We start from the raw sequence: 23,507 nt of genomic DNA on the forward strand, positions 1-23,507 counted from the left end.
ACATGTATAATTATAGTATTAGTTGTATAGGTATGGCTAGCTATGATTATTAACAGTGCATGCGCGCCTATATGCTATAACACTATGTACATTGCACATGACTTTATAAAGGGGAAACATATTACACTGTGAAAAATGAGGGATATAAGATGGTATTTCCAGTGGCTTATTGAATACAAAAAAGCTTGGTATAACCTGTAGTATACTAACAATCTCATGTAAGGCTTTAGTTAATGTGTTAAACATACTGAAACCACATATGTGATAGTATAGTGTAGGCATTATATTAGATATAAGCTATTTCAGGTATTGTGGTAAATAAACTGAAACCATATATGCAATAGTATAGTATGGATTATACTAAAGTATAAGATGAGTATAATACAGGATTTATATTAAGGCTCATTTGTATTCAATAAGCCACTGGAAATACCATATTATATCCCACCTTTTTTACAGTGTTATCCGGGGAAACACATATCACTGTGACTTGTAGGTCGCTAGCGAGTTAGTGATATGTGTGCGGGGAAACACGGATCCCTAGGGATATGTGTGCGGGAAACACGTTACCCGGGGAAACATATATATATCACTGTGACACCGCCACCTTGGATTTCACATCTTAAGATTTAAGATTAGGTACTGGGCAGTCAGCTCAGCTGGTTTGCCCAGGGGGTGAAAACCCCAAATGGTACAATCAAATACATACATACATACATGCAATTTGATAATTAATTACAGTAGTGAAGGTTAAGTACGTAAATAAATTCATCCAAATTTCTTGATTCTATTATTTTCACCATAACCTTTTTGAGGGCTGCACACTTTTTTTGCAGCTTGGCTGTTCAGTTTGGATTAGATATCTTTATGGCCAAAAAAGCCCAAACTGTCAATCCATAATATGTGACTGGATTTTGGAAAAACGATCCAAATCGCACATTAGAAGTTTCGAGATAAACGGTTTTAAAGAATTGAACCCAGCATAACTCTCCAAGGATAGCAAGCACGCGTATGAAATTTACACAAAAGATGTATCAATCTGTTACCTTTCAAGCCACTTCCAGTACTTGTAGCTGCTTGTACAGTTTCTCGCCAAATAAGATAGAAAATCTGAGCAGTTGGACGAGCGTAGTATCACGAGTGCTCACAAAGGGGTGGAGGCTGGGGGGTGGAGGCTGGGGGGTGGAAACTGGGGGGTGGCGGGGAGGGCAAGCGATAGACCTCAAAATGGAGGCAGACCACGATTGGAGTCCAGACACGAGATTACAGGGCTGTACATGTGCTGGCTCCTTAGTGGCTGAAATGTAGCAAAATCAACAGAGAACACGTCTGGCCATCATTATAAGGCTGTCCACCAGTAAACCACTGATTCTTGCCAAGCCAGGTCCTTCACAAGGCGTGAAACCGCCATTTGAGCAAGACGTATGTAAAAACCAGCCTCGTGTAGTTTGAGTAGTGCTGAGGGTCAAAACTTGTAGTACGATGGAGTTGATAATTCTCACGTGATTTCGAGTGATTGGCTCTCCAGTGCCTCCTGTCTTGCCGCGTCTTGCGAGCTACTAGGCACTCTGTTCGACTGCCTTCACCGACGCACGGTGTTACGAAAGGTTGGCCAATGCTTTGTTACCGCGTGGTTTCTCGTTTGTCGCTTTTCTGCAGGGTTGTAGGAGGCATTAATTGGAAATGCGTCGTTCGTCACGAAGTAAAGCTGCTGTGGCTGCTGCTGCGGAGGTGAACAACGCTCCAGACAAGCTGTGGTGTTCTTGCCAACAACCAGAGAACAATCGTTTTATGATTTCGTGTGATATCCGTAGTGAGGCTTGTAAGATTTGGTACCATGGAGACTGTGTAGGAATTACCAAGGCTCAAGGGAGGCGAATAGTGCGAAATGGTGAGCAATATATCTGTCCAATTTGTTTGCCGTTCTTTTCTGCCACCTCTGAGGTAGCAGAGGAGGGAGTGGAGCCTGTCCCCTCCGTGGCGGCCCAGCTGCCTCAGTTTTTAAGTATGTCCTCTCCCTCCTTTGAGTGGAATGAAACCACACGCTACCTGCTTGCCACGCCGTCACTTTTTTTCAGTAAGAATTATAAATGATTGTAATGGACTCCCATATGACTCAGTTAATGTTCATTCAACCAATTTGTTTAAGACACACCTAGATAGATTTTATTATGATTACCAGTATGATATTATATAGTTATTTTTGTAGTAGTTTGATTGTATAGATCAGGTTTTTACAGGCTTTGCCTCCTTACCTGTACCCCCAATAATAATAATAATAATGGTGAGGTTTTTGTGCAGGAGATTTCATCCGCATACAATATATTAGTGCACTGGCGCTGTAACCTGTTTGTGGTCCCATTTGGGAGGGTTGGCAAAGCCTTTGTTCCGGAATTGGCCAGATTATATGCTGCGTATGGGGAGGGTAGTTCTCTTGAGTGTATTGCTATTAAGGCTGCTATGGTAATGTGTGCTCTTTTACTGCAGAAACCACATCGATCTGCTAAGTCAAAGGATTTTATTGCTTGTTTGGAACGTCGTCTTGATTTGTGGAAGCAGGGCCAGATTGCAGAGTTGCTGAATGAAGGAACAGTTATACAGCAACGTCTTTGTGCACAATCTAAGAACTCTACAGATAACACTGAACATTTGTGCCGTCGATTTGCTAACCACATGTTGCGTGGCAATGTGAAGGCTGCTATCAATCTCATTGATTCCACCGAGCGTTCCGGCGCTCCGATGAAACTAGATACACCTCTGGATCCAGACTCTCCTTCTTGGACCGTTTATAATGAACTTTTGAAGAAACATCCTCAGTGTCAGCCTGCTCACCCTGATATCCTCGAGCCATTGTCAAATAATGATGAAAATTTCATCCAGTGATCGTTTTTGATGCCCTGGATGGGACTGTGATTCGTCGTGCTGCCCTTCGAACTCAGGGCTCTGCAGGCCCATCTGGACTGGATGCCTATGGATGGAGACGCCTTTGTACCTCATTCCAGCGGGCATCTGATGATTTGTGTAACTCTCTGGCACTGGTTGCTCGCCGTTTGTGCGTCTCCTGTGTTGATCCTGGTGGTATCGATGCTTTGGTGGCATGTCGTCTCATTGCCCTCAACAAATGTCCCGGAGTACGTCCAATTGGAATAGGCGAAGTGGTGAGACGGATCATTGCCAAGGCTGTTTTGCTGATCATTAAGCTGGACATTTTGGAGGCAGCTGGGTCACTTCAGCTGTGTGCGGGGCAGGATGCGAGCTGTGAGGCAGCTGTCCATGCCATGAGATCCATCTATTCTGATCCATCAATAGAAGGGGTGTTGTTAGTGGATGCTTCAAATACATTCAATTGTCTTAATCGTCTGGTGTCACTCCATAATATGCAGTCATTGTGCCCTCCTCTTGCCAACATTCTCATTAACACTTACCGGAAAGACATCCCCCTGTTCATTGATGGTCGCCATATACTTTCTTCTGAGGGAACCACACAAGGCGATCCTTTAGCCATGGCTATGTACTCCATCAGCGTTACACCATTAATTGCCTCACTGCAGGATCCCCATGTGGCACAAGTCTGGTTTGCCGATGATGCGACGACTGGGGCAGGGGCGGATCCAGGGGGGGGGGGGGGGCTTTGGGGGCTGAAGCCCCCCTTCATATTTAGGCTTTACTTGATCAATATGCTGAGTATTATAATGAAATTTTGTCTTAGCATAATTATATGATCACTAACAATACAAATACTCATAAAACCACCTTATAAACGTCTTTCCAAGGTATTATCAGTGGATTTATGCTAAAATTTATGCAACAAGGACCCGAATCAGCATTGGAGGTTTACAAGATCGAGATACTCTAATAGAGCAGTCAGCTAACTACTCTAATAGAACATTCACTGGAAACATGTAGTTGGTTCTGTTATGGAATTTTTCCAAATCTGCCTGCACCTATACATGCAATGAAATGAATTGGTCTGTTTAAAGGGCTTCATTCATCTACTTGTGTATGACAATACTTAATTCAGGTTCACAATTTCCATTGAAAATGCTCTCAGATTCAATCTTGTATTGTTCAAATTTCAAAATTTTCCACTTTCAACATAATTATTCTAACATGCATCTATTCAGTGTTGTGCAATTGTGAGAGGGGTGCATCATGTACTTGGTTGTCTGTACCTAGTACTACCTACCCAAACTTTTCCATTAGCAAAATGCTTCAGAGAGCCATACCTATAATCTAAAGGCAGTATATAAAATATCTACAGGCAGAAAATATTATGAATTTTATGTGGAAATGTCTCCAAATTGCAGTGTTTTAGCATCTATTTTTCAAAATTTTCCTGGGGGGGGCATGCCCCCCCCAGGAAAATTTTGAAAAATAGATGCTAAAACACTGCAAGTGTGCTTCGCTACCTCTACCCAAGAGATTAGTACCTTGAGTTAGCCCCCCTTTTATAAATCCTAGATCCGCCCCTGTGGGGGCACTCTGCGGGGCCTGCATGACTGGTGGTGCAAGCTCAAGGACCTTGGCTTCATGTATGGGTATTTTCCTAATGCTGCGAAGACATGGTTGATTGTTAAACCAGAACGTTTAGATGAAGCCAAACAACAGTTTGCTGGCACGGGAGTGAGCATCACTGTAGAGGGTAAACGTCATCTTGGGGCTGCTCTTGGTTCCCGCGCCTTTACTGAGGCTTACATTACTGAGAACTGAAGTCGAGTCATGGTCCCGTTGTGTTCGCCGGCTGGTTAATATTGCAAAAACTCACCCTCATGCTGCGTATGCTGCATTTACGCATGGCTTGTGTAGCAAGTGGACCTATTTTGTGCGTACCATCCCAGCAATCTCCTCCCTTCTCGAACCACTGGAAGACATCATCTCTCTTCAACTTTTGCCCGCACTGACTGGGAGATCTATTAGTGATGTGGAGAGGGCTCTTTTTTCCTTACCTGTTAGACTGGGTGGTCTTGGTATCTGTGATCCCAAATCTCATTCTGATGCTGAGTTTGATTCTTCTGTGAAGATTACCTCTGCGCTTGTTGCTTTGATTGTTCAGCAGGAGCTAACATTTAGCATTGACACCTTGGAGGCCCAACGCTCGGCTAAGTGTGAAGTTGTGCGAATGAAGCATCGAGCGCATGATGAGGTTGCTGCCACTTTGTGTCAATCATTACCAGTTGGTCTGAAGAGGATTGTGGCACTGTCTAGCGAGAAAGGGGCCTCCTCTTGGCTTTCCGCTTTGCCTGTAGAGGAGCATGGTTTTGCTCTGCATAAGGGTGCCTTCCGTGATGCTCTCTGCTTACGCTATGGGTGGCTCCCATCTGGATTGCCAACCCAGTGTGTTTGTGGTCAAGGATTCTCTGTGGACCACTCCATGAACTACCCTACAGGTGGCTACCCCACCCTTCGGCACAACGAACTTAGGGATTTTACTGCTGCCATCCTGTCAGAAGTCTGTACTGATGTGTGTGTTGAGCCCCCTTTACAGTCTCTCTCTGGTGAAACACTCACATACGCTACTGCAAATCGTGAGGATGGAGCACGATTGGATGTTTCAGCTGTTGGGTTCTGGGGTGGTCACCACCAACGGGCTTTCTTTGATGTTAAGGTGTTTAATCCAACTGCTTCGTCATACCGTGCTACACCAGTGGCTTCATTGTATCGGAGATTTGAAAAGGAGAAACGTAGGAAATATGAGCAGAGGATTAGGGAGGTTGAGATGGGTTCATTTACCCCATTAGTCTTTTCAACGTTTGGTGGAATCGGTGGATGTACCAGCATCTTTTACAAACGTTTAGCCTACTTACTGTCCCTGAAGAGAGAAGTTCCCTACAGCAGCGCGATGTCTTGGCTACGTTGTCGCATCAGCTTCTCGTGGCTCCGCTCAGCGATTGCGTGCCTTAGGGGGCGCGCTCCCACAGTGGTTGTCCCATCAGCCATAGGGCACTTGACCTTGCACTATCATAGGGTAGGGTGCCTTCCCCCTAATTATTTCAATTGCTCCCTTTAATCTCAGTCCAATTTTTGTCTAGCACTTCAACATCTAGTGCTAGGGGTGGTGGCAAGGGGTGCTGGTTACTCCGGGAAAAAAATATATTAAATTAAAAAAAAAAAATCTATCCACTAGTGGTGTTAGTTTGATTTTGCCTGATGTTCGATTTGGATCGGTTCTGTAAAATCTGGTCACATATACACATACAGTATTATCATAATGCATGATAAAATGTGTGTACATGCATAGAACACCGCACTGCAGTAAAAATATAAACATATAGCTATGGTACCGTTCAAATGCAACGTCATCTCGCGAGAGTGCAAGTGATTAAAATTTGCTAATTAACCCTAGCTTAAACCCATATAGAACGTTTGGGGAATGTGCATTTACACGTTACAAACATATATGACAGTTTTAATTGGGGTAACTTGACTACAACAGCCTAGAATTAAACATTGGTTGAAACTCTGTTTCGGTGACTATAGGCTAGTTTAAATGAACGCCGTAACTACAAAGACTTACTTGTTATGAAGCATTGAAACCGGGGCGGATCCAGAGTTTGGAAAGAGGGGGGGCTGTCACGCTGCAGATGGTCCCCCGCCGCGAGTGGTCCGGCCGGACCAACTACCGCGCCTCAAGTAGTCCGGCCGGACCATGTAAGGTTGCTGCAGATGGTCCGCCCTGCTGCAGCTAGTCCCCCCCAATGAAATCTCCACTATCAGCTTCCCAGTCAGTACTAGCTCAACGTCTTGATCAAAACGCACCGCCCTCCACGAAATACGAGTCCTGAAGCAGTGAAGCGAAATTCGAGTAGCTAATGCTTAAACATTATATATAGCTAGCTATAATTATAAACATTGCATTGTTTTGCATTTGCACGTGGTTTTTAATTCGTGTACGCGTTGTGGGCACCATGTCCCTTTCAAAAATACTAACAAAACATAGCTACTCTAATGGAGCAGTCATTCAAATACTTTAATGGAACAGTCACTACTATGACATGCCATGGCATGGCTTAGTGTCATGTAGTCATCCACGTGACAGTTGCCAGCAGTATGTGACAGGATAACACTAAGATGCATCTCCGAAAGAGGCTACAAATAAAGCTTCTGGGAACCTTCATCACTTCGGTGTATCTTGTAATGCTCAATTTGCCATCTCCACTTACCACACTGTTAAAACAGGGGAGTAGCTAGCTAACAGCAACTAGCTAGCTATGGGAGTAAAATATTTTACTCTGAACTGAAGGGGAGTTTGGATTACTATGAGAGTAACAGTAACCCACTAAGGGTAAAGAGAACTCCAAGTAGTGAAGGCACCAAACTGAAGAGCTCCCATTACCAGCTAGCTATAGTATAGCTAAGATGAACTCAGTGAGCCAGTATGGCTGAGGCCACATATGAATGAGCCACATGCAGGTTATAGCTGTCGCACTATGTTATTTTCTCAGTAACCAGTTCAATTCTAGCCACTCAATGGAAAAAAGTAAAGTAATTATTTAGGCTTCCTTTTCAATGGCAGCCATTTACTCATGTTTTATTCACAGGCTAACCAAGACATAGTGAAGGAAACAGACAGTACGAAAGCAGGAGGACGAATTGTTACTCAAGAGTCAAGAATATTTTGAAATACGTATGTATAATATTAAATACCATTTCTATTACAAACGCATTATTTAGAGTATTACCATAGAAACGGCTTCTTTAACAACAGAGCCATGTTGAGTAGTTATTATTATTATTATTATTGGGGGTACAGGTAAGGAGGCAAAGCCTGTAAAAACCTGATCTATACAATCAAACTACTACAAAAATAACTATACAATATCATACTGGTAATCATAATAAAATCTATCTAGGTGTGTCTTAAACAAATTGGTTGAATGAACATTAACTGAGTCATATGGGAGTCCATTCCAATCATTTATAATTCTTACTGAATAAAAGTGACGGCGTGGCAAGCAGGTAGCGTGTGGTTTATAGATCTTTAAATCATGACCTCTTGTTATAGAAGATGATCGAAGGGTAAATAAAGATGAGCTATCCATGTCCAGCATGTTATGAAATAGTCTGTATGTGTAAATTAAGTCCCCTCTACGACGTCGATATCTGAGAGATGGTAAGTAGTTGAAAGCGGTTTGCTTCTCTGAGGAATTGTAGTGCTTAAAAGGTGATACTTAAGTGTTTACTTGTTCGTGAATAGTTACTGGACGTTCACTAGAGTCTATCTCGTTCATTGTTTCTTCAGGTACGTTTGAGCTCATATCTGAGTAATCTCGTGTGACACACCGGTTTATTAAACTGGCTCCAACGGAAGTCACCACTGCTCGTGAGGGTTTAGGCGCCTTATTGTGACACGGCAGAAATAGTTCAAGACTCAGGGAAAGAGAATAAAATTCGGCGGACTCAGTTGTATCACTGACTGGTACGTACAGTATTCAGCCCATCCAAGCTCACCGCTAGCTACTAGTAGTCAGTGTGTAAGAAGTTGAAGACTTGAGGGAGGAGACTGAGGAAAGCCACCTAGCTTAAACATGGCGTACATATCATGTCCGTCTGCCTTCAGTTGACGTTAGCAGCCGGACACAATGATATTGCCTGGTAAGGTCAGTAGCCTGTATCATTGTCTTTTTACATAATCACATGCAGATTCACTGGAATTAACTAGTAAGATGTATCGTCTGCAGTTAACAAGAATCTTTGATACAATGTACATTGTGTGTCTTCGACTTCATCAACCTTCCAAGTTGTTCTTGACCTGTAAGGAGATAATGTTTATAGTTACGTAAGCACATATTTACTTTTTTAGCACGGATGTCTCTATGTCACTGAGAACATAGAATTTTTACAACATCCAGTAAGTGTGTTAACATACAGTGACTGTGCATCAATTTGTACATATCCAACAATTAAGCGACTTTTAATAAAAAAAATTTTATTGGCAAGATACACACGTCTACACTGGAAGCAGGTTTTCAAGGCTCTGTTATGGAGCGTCAGATAACTTTTAAACCTTTTCCAGGTTCTAGCAGGAATGGCCAGCATGACATCTACTTTCACGTAAAATGTAACAGCTTAATACGGCCTTCTTCATGGTACAAAGTAGGGGGTTTAACATTACACATAGAACCATTGACAATGAAAATATTGGCTCACCCAAACAATCCAGGCGCGAACTTTTTAACGACTCCAGGTTATACCAGGCTAGATCTATCCTTTCTTGAATACTTCAGCTAGCTATACCTTTCGTGACGAACGTTTTACACGGTACAAATAATTTTATAAAAATCACCATCTCAATCCAATAGTCGCATACCCCGGCTGAGCACTGATTATTAGTGACGCGCGTGCTATATTGCGTGGGCGAGTTGCAATGGAGAAGTATTCCGTTCTTGAATGTTTAATTCATCAACTTTTCAACGGTCAATAGTCCTTGTACATCATGCTAATAACTTTTTGATCACGTGATACATCTTTGTATTTTGTACATGTAATCAAATAAATATTTTTTTAAATGGTCATTATAAAAATTTCAAGTTATTTGTTTGCAGTTCTCCAACATATAAACCTGTGGAAAAAAACAGTCACATTTAAATTGGTGAATTTAAAAAAATCTTTATCACGCACACACCACACACACACACACACACTACACACACACACTACACACACACACTACACACACTACACACACACTACACACACACACACTACACACACACACTACACACACACACTACACACACACACACACTACACACACACACACACACTACACACACACACACTACACACACGCACACACTTCACTACATATTCACATAAAAATAAAACACTACAAGGTATGGTAATGGTTGTTTACATTGGTTAATTTTGTGGTGTGCCACATATAGCAACAAGGAAAATGTGTATCTGTGATCAAGAATTTAATTTAGATGGTAATATCATAATTAGATGGTCACACTATCTTTGTCAACTAGAGATGAACTGGCTTTCAGTAAAAAGCGAGGGGTAGCCAATGCCTTGGGACTCTTGTACACTATGTGAGAAATCCAATCAGAAATACACAAATATATTAGAAACCAAATCCTAAATCCAAAATCATGTAAAAATAATGGAGAAAGTGAGTTTAACAAAGTAGACAATGATCGATCATGAATAACTAGAACAAGATGTAGATCAACAACTGTACAGGTAGTTACTAGTTAGCAATATCACTAAATGCTTTTAAAAATACATAAAGATTGGGAGTCTCGTACACGCCAGTTGGGTGCTTTGCGTGGGCATTGGCAACCCCTCTGGTACACCATTTCTGTGTTTTGCGTGGGCGTTGGCTACCCCTCGGGAAAAATAAAATAATGAAAGACTATACAGAAGCTGATCTGTACAGAAGATGAGCCCTGCACAGCTACGTGGGCTTCTTTTTACAAAGCATACACTCACCTTATTTGCATATTGCCCAATCATCATCATGGACGCTTCCACCTCCCACCGTGCACTAAAGTAATAGAAACAAACAAACAAACATCATTAAATAATATAAGCATTAATATTATTATAGCATAACACAGCAGCACAATATTACAGCATGATAAACAAACCAAAGTATTTATACAGAAAACTATGTCATAGACATTTAATCGTCTTTGAGCAAGGCCATTTTAACGAAGGCACAAATTGGGCGTGGGCGGGCAATTCATTACATTCTTTTCACCGTTTATAACTATCACTGGCAAACTAATGCATATACAATATCAAAGAACGTATATATTTAAACAGTTGTATGATACTTATAGACTGCTTTTTCACTGTCAACCACTTCTTGTGCGTTTTTGTAGAATCAGTTTTATTTTTAAAATTCTAATTGAACAAACAGTACATTTTTATACTGTAGCTGAATGACATTAAAATACACTGAATTGTCTGATATGATATATTACAGGTGCCACAAGAAATCAGTGAACAAATAGACAAACAAAATGATGAACTCCAGGTAGCAAAAAAGTGCTGTTTTGCATGATAGCAACTGTGCCTTTTTAGTTTACACTACCAATGCTACTGGTCTGGCAGAATTGTGTGTGACGTACCTTCAGCCATAAAGGTAACAAGTATATGATTGTTGAATATTTCTTTACTGCACTGCTATTTACTACAGCTGATCACATGTCATGTGGCAGGAAGTAACCCCAGTGAAGTGGCAGTGAAGCGTCGTTTGCTGATGATGAAGCCTTGCTACTGATCTCTTTTTTTCAGTGACTCAGTTTCCAATATTATAAAGCTGGATATTGTAAATATTTTGTTACAGTTTTGCTGTATGTCTTTAACATCATTTGAGATTTTATACTGAGTTATTTACATAATCTCATGGAGTAAAGGAAACGCCTTGCATGCTTATGTGAACTCTCCTAGAGTAACTAGAACTCCCTATAATAGATTTTTCAAAGGGTTCCTGTTACTCCTTTGTGGGGTGTTAGTTACTCTCCACAAAAATATAGGGGTGTTAAATCCTCCCTACACTGGGAACTCCCCTAGGGGAGTAACAGTTACTCCTTATTTTTAACAGTGCAGAGGCCATGACACACCAACAGAACAGTTGGCTATAGTTTTGTCACTTCTATAATAAAACATGATTTAATCTCTATATACTCTGATTTAGGCTGCATGGAGTATGGGTTAGACAGCTGTTCTACCAATGGTGAAAACCATTAATTCACTTGGATATATAGGCTTGGACAATGATTGGGAACTATACTAGCTGCATGTTTCACACCTCATATGCAGCTTCAATAGCTATAGACAATAATTTTTTGAAAATGCACTAAAATGTCAGTTTCATCGAAAATGGTATATACAGGCATTCAGGCTATAGCTGAAGGCTTCTATTCTAGTCTTAGTGCGTATACTTTAAATTCTCCATTAATGTTACTAGCAGTATAGTGACCTTAAGTGGTTCTTACAAGCCAATAAGTTAGTAATATAAAGTGTGACACATAATTTTAATTGAATCACCGCACACAATGGTTTTATTGTTCTATACCGGCTATATCTTATACCTATTTACTTGGTTAAACACTGCAGCATTTTTACCACAGTTTCAAAAATCATTGTGGTGGTTGTTCAAACTTGACTACCTCTCAATGTTCAAAACCAATGTTTAAATTCTGAGCTGGATTTTTGAGCACTGCTCAAAAGTATAATAGGCTATATATTTTCAAAGCATAATTAGCTCAAGCCTAGCAGAGAATAACCAAATTTGTTATTCACTTTAATTTAACTTGATGTGCTTTGCACTTAGAGCAACTGATTGTGACAACCAGCAAGGATTAACATTTTAGGACTTATTTATGTAGAACATCAGGTACAATTACAGCAGATACTGTATACACAGCAATGTTACTTAGCAGTTTTCAACAGATTTGTGTGTATGTGTGTGTGGAGTCAGTAGAGGTGACCAAGCTGAATGAGTTGTACAAGAAATTTTCGGGACAAAAGGTGGAATTTTATTTTATTTTAAACTATTGTGATAATGAGTCAGTGAATGCTGCATGTAGTTGAGATTCATACCAGCATTGGCAAAATTTGCATTTAGTGGGTTCTCTATAATATCCACTGTTTTACCCATAAATTTGTGAAAGCATCTCAGTGTTATGACCAGACCACCCTCACTGTTGGCTAGTGTTACAGTAGGTTAGGATGATTACCAATCAAGTTAAATAATTGCCAAATCTGAAAGCTCCACTTGATGTCCATGTAGCTATTTAAGTTACTGTATATTTCACCATTTTATGCAGGGTCATGGGTGTCACATGGTTATATAGGAAAGGTTTCACCATTATCACAACAACACTTCACAAAGCACTGACATAAAATTCATCATGAAGATTGTACTGCATGGCCACTCAAAGTTGCAGGACTCTAAAACAGTATACATGCAATATAAAATAATATTAATTAAGTGTGAGTATAAGTCACAATAATATTATGATCATTATAAACAATTATCCTTGAAAATGATATCTGGTATTTCTGTTGCTTGATATTATGGCATTCTTTTCTTGTGCATTATACTCCTTGACTATACAGCATGGTCAATAGCTGTAAAGAGCTCAAATACTTTAATTATATATAGATGGTACCGGTGAAATTGCAGTTCCAGTTTACAACTGCTACATTGATTCAGATGGTACTGACCTTCCTGGTGACTTAATGACTACAATATCAGCTCATCGTATACTGTATAGTGTCGTGCATGAGATCAATGAAGGTGTTAATGTACTTGTATGAACATCTGGCTCCTAATTTAATCATGCTTCATGTCAACGACATAAGATTACCTTTCCAAGAACCTCTTATAATTGTGTTTATGTGATGTGTATTAAGCCATTATACTTTTCATCATCATTTATTAGATAGCACTGTTGCTGTAATGCATGGATGTAGGTACATTATATGCTCAGGCATCACAGCCGATAAACCTCCAGTAGCCTCTTGTTCTGCCAGTGGATTGTGCCAGTCAACTTCAATACTGTGAACGCTAATAGTTAGTTACTAATAATAGTATCAGCTAAAGTTTTGTTATTATGTCATTTATAATAATTTATCTTGTCGGCATTAAGCTGCAAGTTTAATTGTATGGTGGAACCTCTCTAATATAGACATTGTGGGATCCAGAATTTTTGGCCACTTTTTGCTGTAATATAGAGGTTTTCCTTTTTTCAGAGGTAAAAATGTATTGACCAGGCTGGTTGGGACCAAAATTTTTGTCCTTATTATGGAGGTTTTTTTCTATTGTGTCCTTAATTCGGGGAGTTTGTTAAGAGAGATTCCACTGTATGTGCTAGTTATAGCTATAGTGTTTTTACCCCTAATGTTTACAGCAGCTGATCCAGGGATTATCAAAGGGGGTGCACCAGTATATGGAGTAGGGATCTGTGCCCCCCAGAAGCTAAAGCATTCTGCGGGACAATATATCTTGAATGGTTTAGATCACACTGCTTTTTATGTGGACTATACATTGATCAAGAGTTGTATAGAGTGACAACCATGCCAGCAGATTATTATTATAGACCTAAAGAATGGCATACACAAGATCGCATACATTTTATTTGCAAGATATCCTTAGCAGGCTAAATGTACCAATGTATCTGTAGATGTTAGGTGACTGTTCTATTAGAGTGTTGGCTGACTGCTCTATTAGAGTATCTTGATCTTGTATAACAGGTACGCATACTAGTAATTGTAAGGCCACCTCGAAGGCCACAGTGGAACGGGAAGCTATAGGCCAGTCGGCACAGTAGGGCACTTTGTGCCTGGCCTTACGCCTTCTCAAAGATCTATGATCGAGTCTATGATAAAGCCAATGGGGGACCACTTATGGCAGAGAGGGGACCAACTGTGGCAGCGTAAGTTGTCCGGGGGGAACAAGTTGCAGCGCTGCAAGTAGTCCGGGGTGACCAAGTATTGTTGCTGCAACTGGTCCGGGGGGACCGATTTTGGGGGGACCGGTTGTAGCATGACAGGGCACCTTGCTGAAAAAAGTTGAAGAGCAAAAAAAAAAAAAAAGAAGGTCACAACAATAATAGCTAGTTATCCTTTACCAAATATATTATATCACGTATGTTATGTAAAATAAAATCCTATTTATAGCTTCATAGGTAAGCTACACTGCCTCATGAACGTTGTGACTGCTTTATTAGAGTAATTGACTGCTCTATTAGAATATCTCGATCTTGTATGCAATTTCTTGAAGTGGGGGGCATTTGCCCCAAATGCCCCATCCTGGATCCGCCATTGTGAAGGATGGCAATGCACAATTCCATAAATTGATATTCTTGCCACATGTTTAGTTTGGATTGTGGGTTCAATCATGTGAGTTATGTATGGCCTGATGGAGCATTTAATGGAGAAATGATCAACATTTGTTTCAAGTTGATAAAAGTAACCACCATCAAGTTGCCGATCATTTTATAAGAGTTTGCATGTTTCTTTGCTTGAAGGCTGCTTACATGGCAAGGTTTGGCCTAAGAGTTTAGTGTTAGGGTAAAACCACAGGTACCCCTGTACTATTTTAATCCTTATTACATCATGAGTAGAATAGCTTAAAATGCATAGCTATATAGGACTATGCTTCAAAAGTTACGTTAGATTGGATTATGCAGATGGCACCAAGTTTGTTTGCGAGTGTTCATTCAAACAAAATGAGATGAATACTAATTGGTGCCACACTCTTTAATTAGTGCCTTGCACTCTCATGAATGATGTGCATTTGAGCGGTACCGTATATCTATGTATGATTATTAAAAAACAACAACGAAGAAACATCCAGATTGCAATAATTAGTTGGGCGAACAAACTAGTGGTATGTGTATACCAAATATATACCTAGTTAAAAAGTACGACATACAACCATGCATGTACACAAATCCATTAATGGATTTCTACTTTAAGTGTATACATACAAATGTTTCAGTGATACTGCCACAAAATTTCAACACATATTGTTTTTGTGACGATTGAAACCATTAATTTTCTTTCGTTCCTTCAATTTTTCCAAGATCAAAAATTCACCAATATACAATATAGGGCTATACTTCATGTAGCATCTGCATTTACATACCATTATGTCCTTCTTGAGATGGCACCTGTTCCAAAGAAAGAAAAATACGTAACACAGACATCAAACCACTTTAACAGCAGCTACATGAACACTGTGTAGGTGAACTTTCAGGAGAAATACAAACAAAGTGAATGGTAAATAAAAGTATACAATGCAAGTCATGACGTTAAAGTTATTCCAAATTTTATTTAGGACACTATTATAATATCCATGCAGGTATGAATTTATAGCCCACAATGGCATCTAGTAGGAAACTTTGATGGCACAAACATCTGGTGAAATGAAATCTGATTGGCAAAACAAAGCTTTAGAGAATTGCCTGTTATGTCACATATCACTACACTTACATAAAGCTATCGTTGGTTGGAAATAAATATATTTTGGTGGAAAAAGTTCGATGAATTGATGGAAAATCCTCTATATTTGCCAGTGTTTTATACCACCAAAGTTTTAAACCATATGGTACACCCATGAGGCTACCATTTCACTTTTCTATTATTCTGCTAATAACTTATAGATGGTATCTTTACAAATCAAATAAACGTAAACCAAATTGGTCTCCAGAACTTCTTTGAAGTTGAATGCTTTCAAAACACCTAGCTACTTAGCAACATTTAGCATTACTTTACACTTCATTAAATACAAGCCGTTAAATCGTTAAATGCAAACAAGCTATTTCATTAAATATGAACGGATCTGCGAAAACCCAACATAATGGCGCATTTAAAAGTTCTTTATAATTGAATATTTTTATATTATTTATTTATTGATTAGCAAAACCCATTGAGAGTAAAACGCTAATGTAAAGAACCAAAAGATTATTAGTGTCTATGCATTTTGCAAAAGATTCTTGAAAGTAAGCAAGTCTATACTGTCTAGATCTTCCATTGTTCCAGTCTGGTATTGATCTTGGTAAGGCAGCATTACTATATCAATTCGTTCTGGCATACAGTTGTAAGAGCTTCAAGGGGTAATTTGCCCTGGTCCTTGTTGCAGGAGATAGCACTGGCAGGAACATAAATTAATTTGTTTATAAACTAAAATGGCTACCTGCTTGCCACGCCGTCACTTTTATTCAGTAAGAATTATAAATGATTGGAATGGACTCCCATATGACTCAGTTAATGTTCATTCAACCAATTTGTTTAAGACACACCTCGATAGATTTTATTATGATTACCAGTATGATATTGTATAGTTATTTTTGTAGTAGTAAGACACACCTCGATAGATTTTATTATGATTACCAGTATGATATTGTATAGTTATTTTTGTAGTAGTCTTCTATAACAAGAGGTCATGATTTAAAGATCTACAAACCACACGCTACCTGCTTGCCACGCCGTCACTTTTATTCAGTAAGAATTATAAATGATTGGAATGGACTCCCATATGACTCAGTTAATGTTCATTCAACCAATTTGTTTAAGACACACCTCGATAGATTTTATTATGATTACCAGTATGATATTGTATAGTTATTTTTGTAGTAGTTTGATTGTTTAGATCAGGTTTTTACAGGCTTTGCCTCCTTACCTGTACCCCCAATAATAATAATAATAATAATAAATGATAGCATCAGACATGCCTGTTTCTTACAATCTTCCAGTGTTGGCCATTTTAATAGAGGATATGCATGCTATATTATTCGAACGAAAAATGATCAGCGGCGCGGCGCTTCCAAGATGACGATTGGGCAATGTGCAAATAAGGTGAGTGTATGCTTTGTACAAAGAAGCCCACGTAACTGTGCAGGGCTTGTACAGGTTCAGCTTCTGTATAGTCTTTTTTTTTTGAGGGGTAGCCAATGCCCACGCAAAACACCGAAATGATGTACCAGAGGGGTTGCCAACGCCCACGAAAAGCACCCAAATGGTGTGTACGAGAGTCCCAATCTTTATGTATTTTAAAAGCATTTAGTGAGATTGCTAACTAGTAACTACCTGTACAGTTGTTGATCTGTGTTCCTGCCTATTTACTTAAATAGGTGCTGATTTTCTTGCTGCACCACTCAGCAAATTATTTCAACTTTCCTTCTCCACTGGGTCTTTACCCAGGGATTGGGTTACAGCTAACATTGTACCAGTTTATAAAAAAGGTGATAGTCATCTTTCATCCAACTACCGCCCAATTAGTTTAACATCAATTGTAATTAAAGTAATGGAGAGAATAATTCATCGTCAACTTGTCAAAGCATTGTAGTCTCACAATCTTATCAGTAACTATCAGCATGGTTTCCGTGGTCGTCGTTCCACTGTCAGTCTGTTGCTGACAGCAATTCATGATTGGGCAGCTTGTCTGGAAAAGCGCCACTCAATAGACTGTATTTTTCTTGACCTAGCTAAAGCCTTTGACTCTGTGCCTCACTCCCGTTTATTATTAAAACTTGAATGTTTAGGAATCAAAGGTGATCTTCTGCGATGGCTAAAGTATTTCCTTACCAAGAGGTCTCAGAGGGTGATTATTAATGGATCATTTTCAAATTGGCTACCTGTATTATCTGCAGTGCCCCAGGGATCTGTTCTTGGGCCTCTATTGTTTTTATTGTACATTGATGACATCTACCAATCTATTTCTCATAGTTCTATTCTAATGTTTGCAGATGGCATAGCCCTCTACAAGGAAACTGTATCTTGGTCAGACCAAGCTATGCTTCAAGCTGATTTGTCAAAAGTTTTTGAATAGTCTTGTAAATGGCAACTAAACTTAAATCCTTCTAAATGTGAGACAATCTGCATTTCTTATAAACATTCACCTCCTCCTGCAAGCTACAGATTAAATAATCATCTTTTATCCACCAAATCTGTTGTACGATACCTTGGTGTATTCATCAATTCCCACCTTAAGTGGTCGGACCATGTCAAGTATACCGCTGCAAAGGCAACTAGATCCTTAAATATTCTTCGGCATTCTCTTTATACATGTCCATCTTCTGTTAAAGCATAGATAATATATACCTCCGGACATTATCTATGATTAAAGCTGCAGTCTATAAATGTATTGTCCGTCCTATACTGGAGTATGCTTCTCCAGTATGGTATCTGCACTCATCTGGTGACATCAAACAGCTGGAAAGTGTTCAGCGCAGGGCAGCCAGATGGGTTTGTGGAAGTCGTTGAAATTGCAAACAATGGTCCAGATCATCTGACTGTTGCTTAGATCAATTGGAGTGGCCATTATTACACCAGAGACAAAACTACTTCACTATCTGTCAAGTACATAAAATCTTGCACCACCAATCAGCTATCTCTTCACGGTATTTCTCTGCAGTTAATAGACATTCAAATCCATCAGCCATAGACACCTCTATATCCACCATCAATGCTTATTGGTTTTCCTTTTTCATCAACTCACCTTTCCTTTGGAACAACGTACCTTACAATATCTTACAGATAACTGACCCCAAACTTTTCTGTGTTGCCCTCCGGCGCTTTCCTTTTAAATTAAATGTTGCTTTGTATTTATCTGCTATTGTACTGTTTTATTTGTTGTTTTTGTATTTGTGTATTGTCCTTGTATCTTGTACCGTTTTGTCCTTTTGGGGAGCACGTTTGCAGGCTCAGCCTTTTGTGCAACCCTTGTCATTTGATTAAAATTGATAATAATAATAATAATAATAATCTACATCTTGTTCTAGCTATTCGTGATCGATCATTGTCTACTTTGTTAAACTCACTTTCTCCATTATTTTTACATGATTTTGGATTTAGGACATGGTTTCTAAAATATTTGTGTATTTCTGATTGGATTTCTCACATAGTGTACAAGAGTCCCAAGGCATTGGCTACCCCTCGCTTTTTACCAAAAGCTAGTTCATCTCTAGTTGACAAAGGCAGTCTGACCGTCTAATTATGATATTAAAATCTAAATTAAATTCTTGATCACAGATACACATTTCCCTTGTTGCTATATGTGGTGGACCACAAAATTAACTAATGTAAACAACCCTTACCATACCTTGTAGTGCTTTATTTTTATGTGAATATGTGGTGTAGTGTAGTGTGTGTGAGTGAGTGTGTGCGTGTGTGTAGTGTGTGCGTGATAAAGATTTTTTTTAATTCATCAATTAAAATGTGACCGTTTTTCCAGAGGTTTATTACATGCTGGAGATCTGCAAACAGCTAACTTGAAAGTTTTATAATGACCATTTTTTTAAAATTAATATTTATTTGATTACATGTACAAAGTACAAAGTTGGATCATGTGATCAAAATAGTTTAACGTGTTATTAGCATGATGTACAAGGGCTATTGACCATTGAAAAGTTAATGAATTAAACATTTATGAAAGGAATGCTTCTCCATTGCAACTCGCCCACGCAATATATCGCGCGTGTCACTAATAATCAGTGCTCAGCCAGGGTATGCGACTATTGGATTGAGGTGGAGATTTTATAAAATTATTTGTATCATGTAAAATGTTCATCACGAACGGTATAACTAGCTGAAGTATTCAAGCAAGGAGCGATCTAGCCTAGTATCACTGGGATTCGTTAAAAAGTTCGCGCCTGGATTGTTGGGGTGAGCCAATATTTTCATTGCCAATAGTTTTATGTGTAATGTTAAACCCCCTACTTTGTACCATGAAAAAGGTCGTATTAAGCTGTTACGTTTTACGTGAAAGTAGATGTCATGCTGGCCATTCCTGCTAGAACTGAGGAAAGGTTTAAAAGTTATCTGACACTCCATGACAGAGCCTTGAAAACCTGCTTCCAGTGTAGACGCGTGTATCTTGTGAACGAAAAATATTTTTTTTTAAAGTTGCTTAATTGTTTGATATGATGTGACTGAATTTGACAAAAGCTGGCCGAGTTTGGAGTTTGTTGTTGTTGTAGAGTAAGTCCTTAACTTGTGAGGTTACATCACTTAACTGGACTTTTAATTCATCACTGGTTGAGGTAAGATTGTTAGGACAAACTGTCTTAAACATATTCTCCATTGATTGGAATCGTTTTTCGAGTCTATCATCCAGCTTAGAATAAGTCTGGTAGAGAGATAAGGCTCCTGTAACCTGGGGCAAGCAATGACTACAGAAAAGGCGACATTTTGGTATTCACCAAGTGTTGTTAGGTCAGTTTCATTAATGTTAGCGCATGAGCTAACATTAGCACGATCCAACTGTGCAGCTTTTTGGCAACAGACAAAATGTTTCTTCCTCTGGAGCACAGGACAAACAGAGCAGCAACTGCGCCGTGGGTCAGCAATGACCAGTACTAGGTAAAGTACCTGCATGCAGAGTATGGCTATAATTGAAGCTTGTTAGCCATCTATATGCTGAAATTCAACCAAAACTATGCGATTTTTGCAAACAAATACCAGAATGGTTGATACATCAGTGAGACAGTCTCCAACAGCAAGGATACGAAGCTTATAAACACCTAACAATACGGCTATCTCGCCCAGTAAATGCATAGAGCAATCGGCCAATGCATGAAATAGGCACTCATGTGATAGAAATTCAAATCGCGGAAATACCCATGAAATCGCTTTCATTTCTGAATAGGAACCATGCAGTATGCTCCTTTTGTAAATATTTGTGTTAATTTTTCACTCAGGCATGGTCTGGGCCAGTGCAGGTGTGCTTTACGCTGTGATGGCATCATAGGGAGCGTCTCAGACTGCTGGGCTAACCAAGATGCTGAACCTAATGTACACAAACTGAGTGATTTTAAGGTCATTAGAATAGATTATGGTTGTATTTTCCAAGATTTGAATATCAATCACGTGAGTGCCTATTTCATGCATTTGATTGCTCTATGCGTTTACTGGGCGAGATACCCATATTGTTAGGTGTTTATAAGCTTCGTATCCTTGCTGTTGGAGACTGTCTCACTGATATATCAACCATTCTGGTATTTGTTTGCAAAAATTGCTTAATTTTGGTCGAATTTCAGCATATAGATGGCTAACAAGCTTCAATTATAACCATACTCTGCGTGCAGGTACTTTACCTAGCACTGGTCATTGCTGACCCACAGTGCAGTTGCTGCTCTGTTTGTCCTGTGCTCCAGAGGAAGAAACATTTTGTCTGTCGCCAAAAAGCAGCACAGATCATGCTGCCACCAGAAACTGACCAATAAAATCAAACCACCAATACTTTGAGTTGACGATAGACTACTTGAACAATGTTGAGAGTGAATATCATGGCATACAAAGAACCCTACGAAGCGCTGAAATGACAAATCACGTGATTTTAAGACACTGTATCGTTTTCTACCAGAACAAAGTGATAAACTTGGCTGCCACACTGGTGTTATTCAGACTAGACATTGGGTGACCTGCAGTTCGAATCCTGGGGTTGTAGGGATTTTTTTTCCTTAGTTTGACCTACAGGAAAAGGCACAGTGAAATTAGCTATACATAAAAATTGTACAATAGGCTTTTTGCTCTGTAGAATAATTGCTGAATTGAACAGATTATGGCTGTAGAATTATGTATGCTAGATTATTCCTGTTATTATAGTTTGTTCAATTTGGCATTAATTTTACAGAGCAACTAAACGCATTGTAGAATTGTGTGTATTATTCTACTGTAACTTTACCTGTGGCCCCTTTTCTGTTACACCTTTCAGTCACTAAGTCAAGTCCCTAGGTCAAGTCATCAGGTCTAAGTCCTTGAAATTAGGTTAGGTAATCCTAAGGCTGCAGCACATGTTGCTGTCAGACCTTCAGTGCTGGTCACTGTAAAGTGCTAATAACAATAATAATAATAAATAAGTTACACTTAGCCTAACACATGACAATAGTTAGGTAGTTGATTGGAGGTTATCGATTTTTCACATTGTTGACCCTACAAAAAGTAATGAAGTTTCTTTACAGAGAAATTCAGTGATGTCTAACAACAATAACAGGTATAACATTAAACAGCTGAAATTGAAAACTGAAAATGGTTTTATAGGGACCTACTTGACATGGTCACTATAATGAGGTGGTCTTATTAATGAGGTCATAAAATACAACTTAGCTATGTTTGGGACCTACTTGACATGGTCACTATAATGAGGTGGTCTTATTAATGAGGTCATGAAGCACACCTTAATTAGCTATGTTTGGGACCTACTTGACATGGTCACTATAACTCTACTTATTTAGCTTGTTATATAACAGTGTTAGAGGCATGAATCCAAGTTAAATAACCTGACACAGTAGAGTGTGTGTACTTCATAATAAGACCACCTCATAAACAGTAGGCAAGTTAGCTACATTGTTGTAGTACAAATATACAGATTTTCATATTAATAAATACATGGGTAGATGATAATTTTCATTGTTTAGTGCAAGTTACTACTCCACTACTATAACTACGAAACTAGTAAAGATCACAAAACCATACCTTCACATTACAAACTATTTACACACAGTAGAATAGCCAAGATGGGCCACCCAAATTTCTTTAGAAGAGTGGCACCTGCTTGCTTCGCAAGTACAAACAAGAGACAAGTAGTGCATACCTTGGCAGTGTGATATTTTCATTGTAAATCTGCAACTGATCATGATATTGGGACAAGTACATCACAAAATCCAAGTAGTTTCAATGCTTTCTACTTAAAGCACAGCATCATGTGATCCAAATTTTTAGTGATACTGAGTTGCAAGTGAACAGCACAGTTTCTTTTGTTAATTACCTAAATGATAGATGAAAATTTAATTCTCTGATGTTAATTTATAAATGAACAAGTTGGTTGGAGATGAAAAATTGCAATTGGTGGCTGAACGATTATGTCAAGGGTCAGGCTGGAGTATAAAGAGTTGTGTACAAGTACCCGGCAGAAGAGAACAAGACAATGAGGTGTAATAAGTTAGTCTTTATTTCTAGCTTCTATATCATTCATGCAATAGCATTAGATGAGGAAATAAGCTGCAGAACAGCAGAATAGCGTATTATTAGCTTTCCAAATAAAT

The 23,507-nt window shown here is 39.1% G+C and overlaps 2 long non-coding RNA genes and 1 pseudogene across 2 annotated transcripts; 2 read left to right on the top strand and 1 right to left on the bottom strand.

Annotated features, from left to right (window-relative positions):
• The first annotated feature begins 1,683 nt into the window (after nt 1-1,683).
• LOC136253180 (uncharacterized) lies at nt 1,684-7,619 on the top strand (annotated as a pseudogene).
• Nucleotides 7,620-8,114: 495 nt separating this feature from the next.
• LOC136247101 (uncharacterized) lies at nt 8,115-11,330 on the top strand. The gene is made up of 6 exons (XR_010697100.1): nt 8,115-8,592; nt 8,641-8,751; nt 8,801-8,848; nt 10,934-10,984; nt 11,032-11,092; nt 11,147-11,330. It is a non-coding gene; the product is annotated as an uncharacterized lncRNA (long non-coding RNA).
• On the bottom strand, nt 9,350-10,677 carry LOC136247054 (uncharacterized). The gene is made up of 3 exons (XR_010697068.1): nt 10,593-10,677; nt 10,435-10,489; nt 9,350-9,559 (listed from the first exon to the last, which is right to left on the bottom strand). It is a non-coding gene; the product is annotated as an uncharacterized lncRNA (long non-coding RNA).
• Nucleotides 11,331-23,507: the final 12,177 nt, after the last annotated feature.

The sequence above is a fragment of the Dysidea avara genome, chromosome 1 (assembly GCF_963678975.1).
Source record: "Dysidea avara chromosome 1, odDysAvar1.4, whole genome shotgun sequence".
NCBI classification, from domain to species: domain Eukaryota; kingdom Metazoa; phylum Porifera; class Demospongiae; order Dictyoceratida; family Dysideidae; genus Dysidea; species Dysidea avara.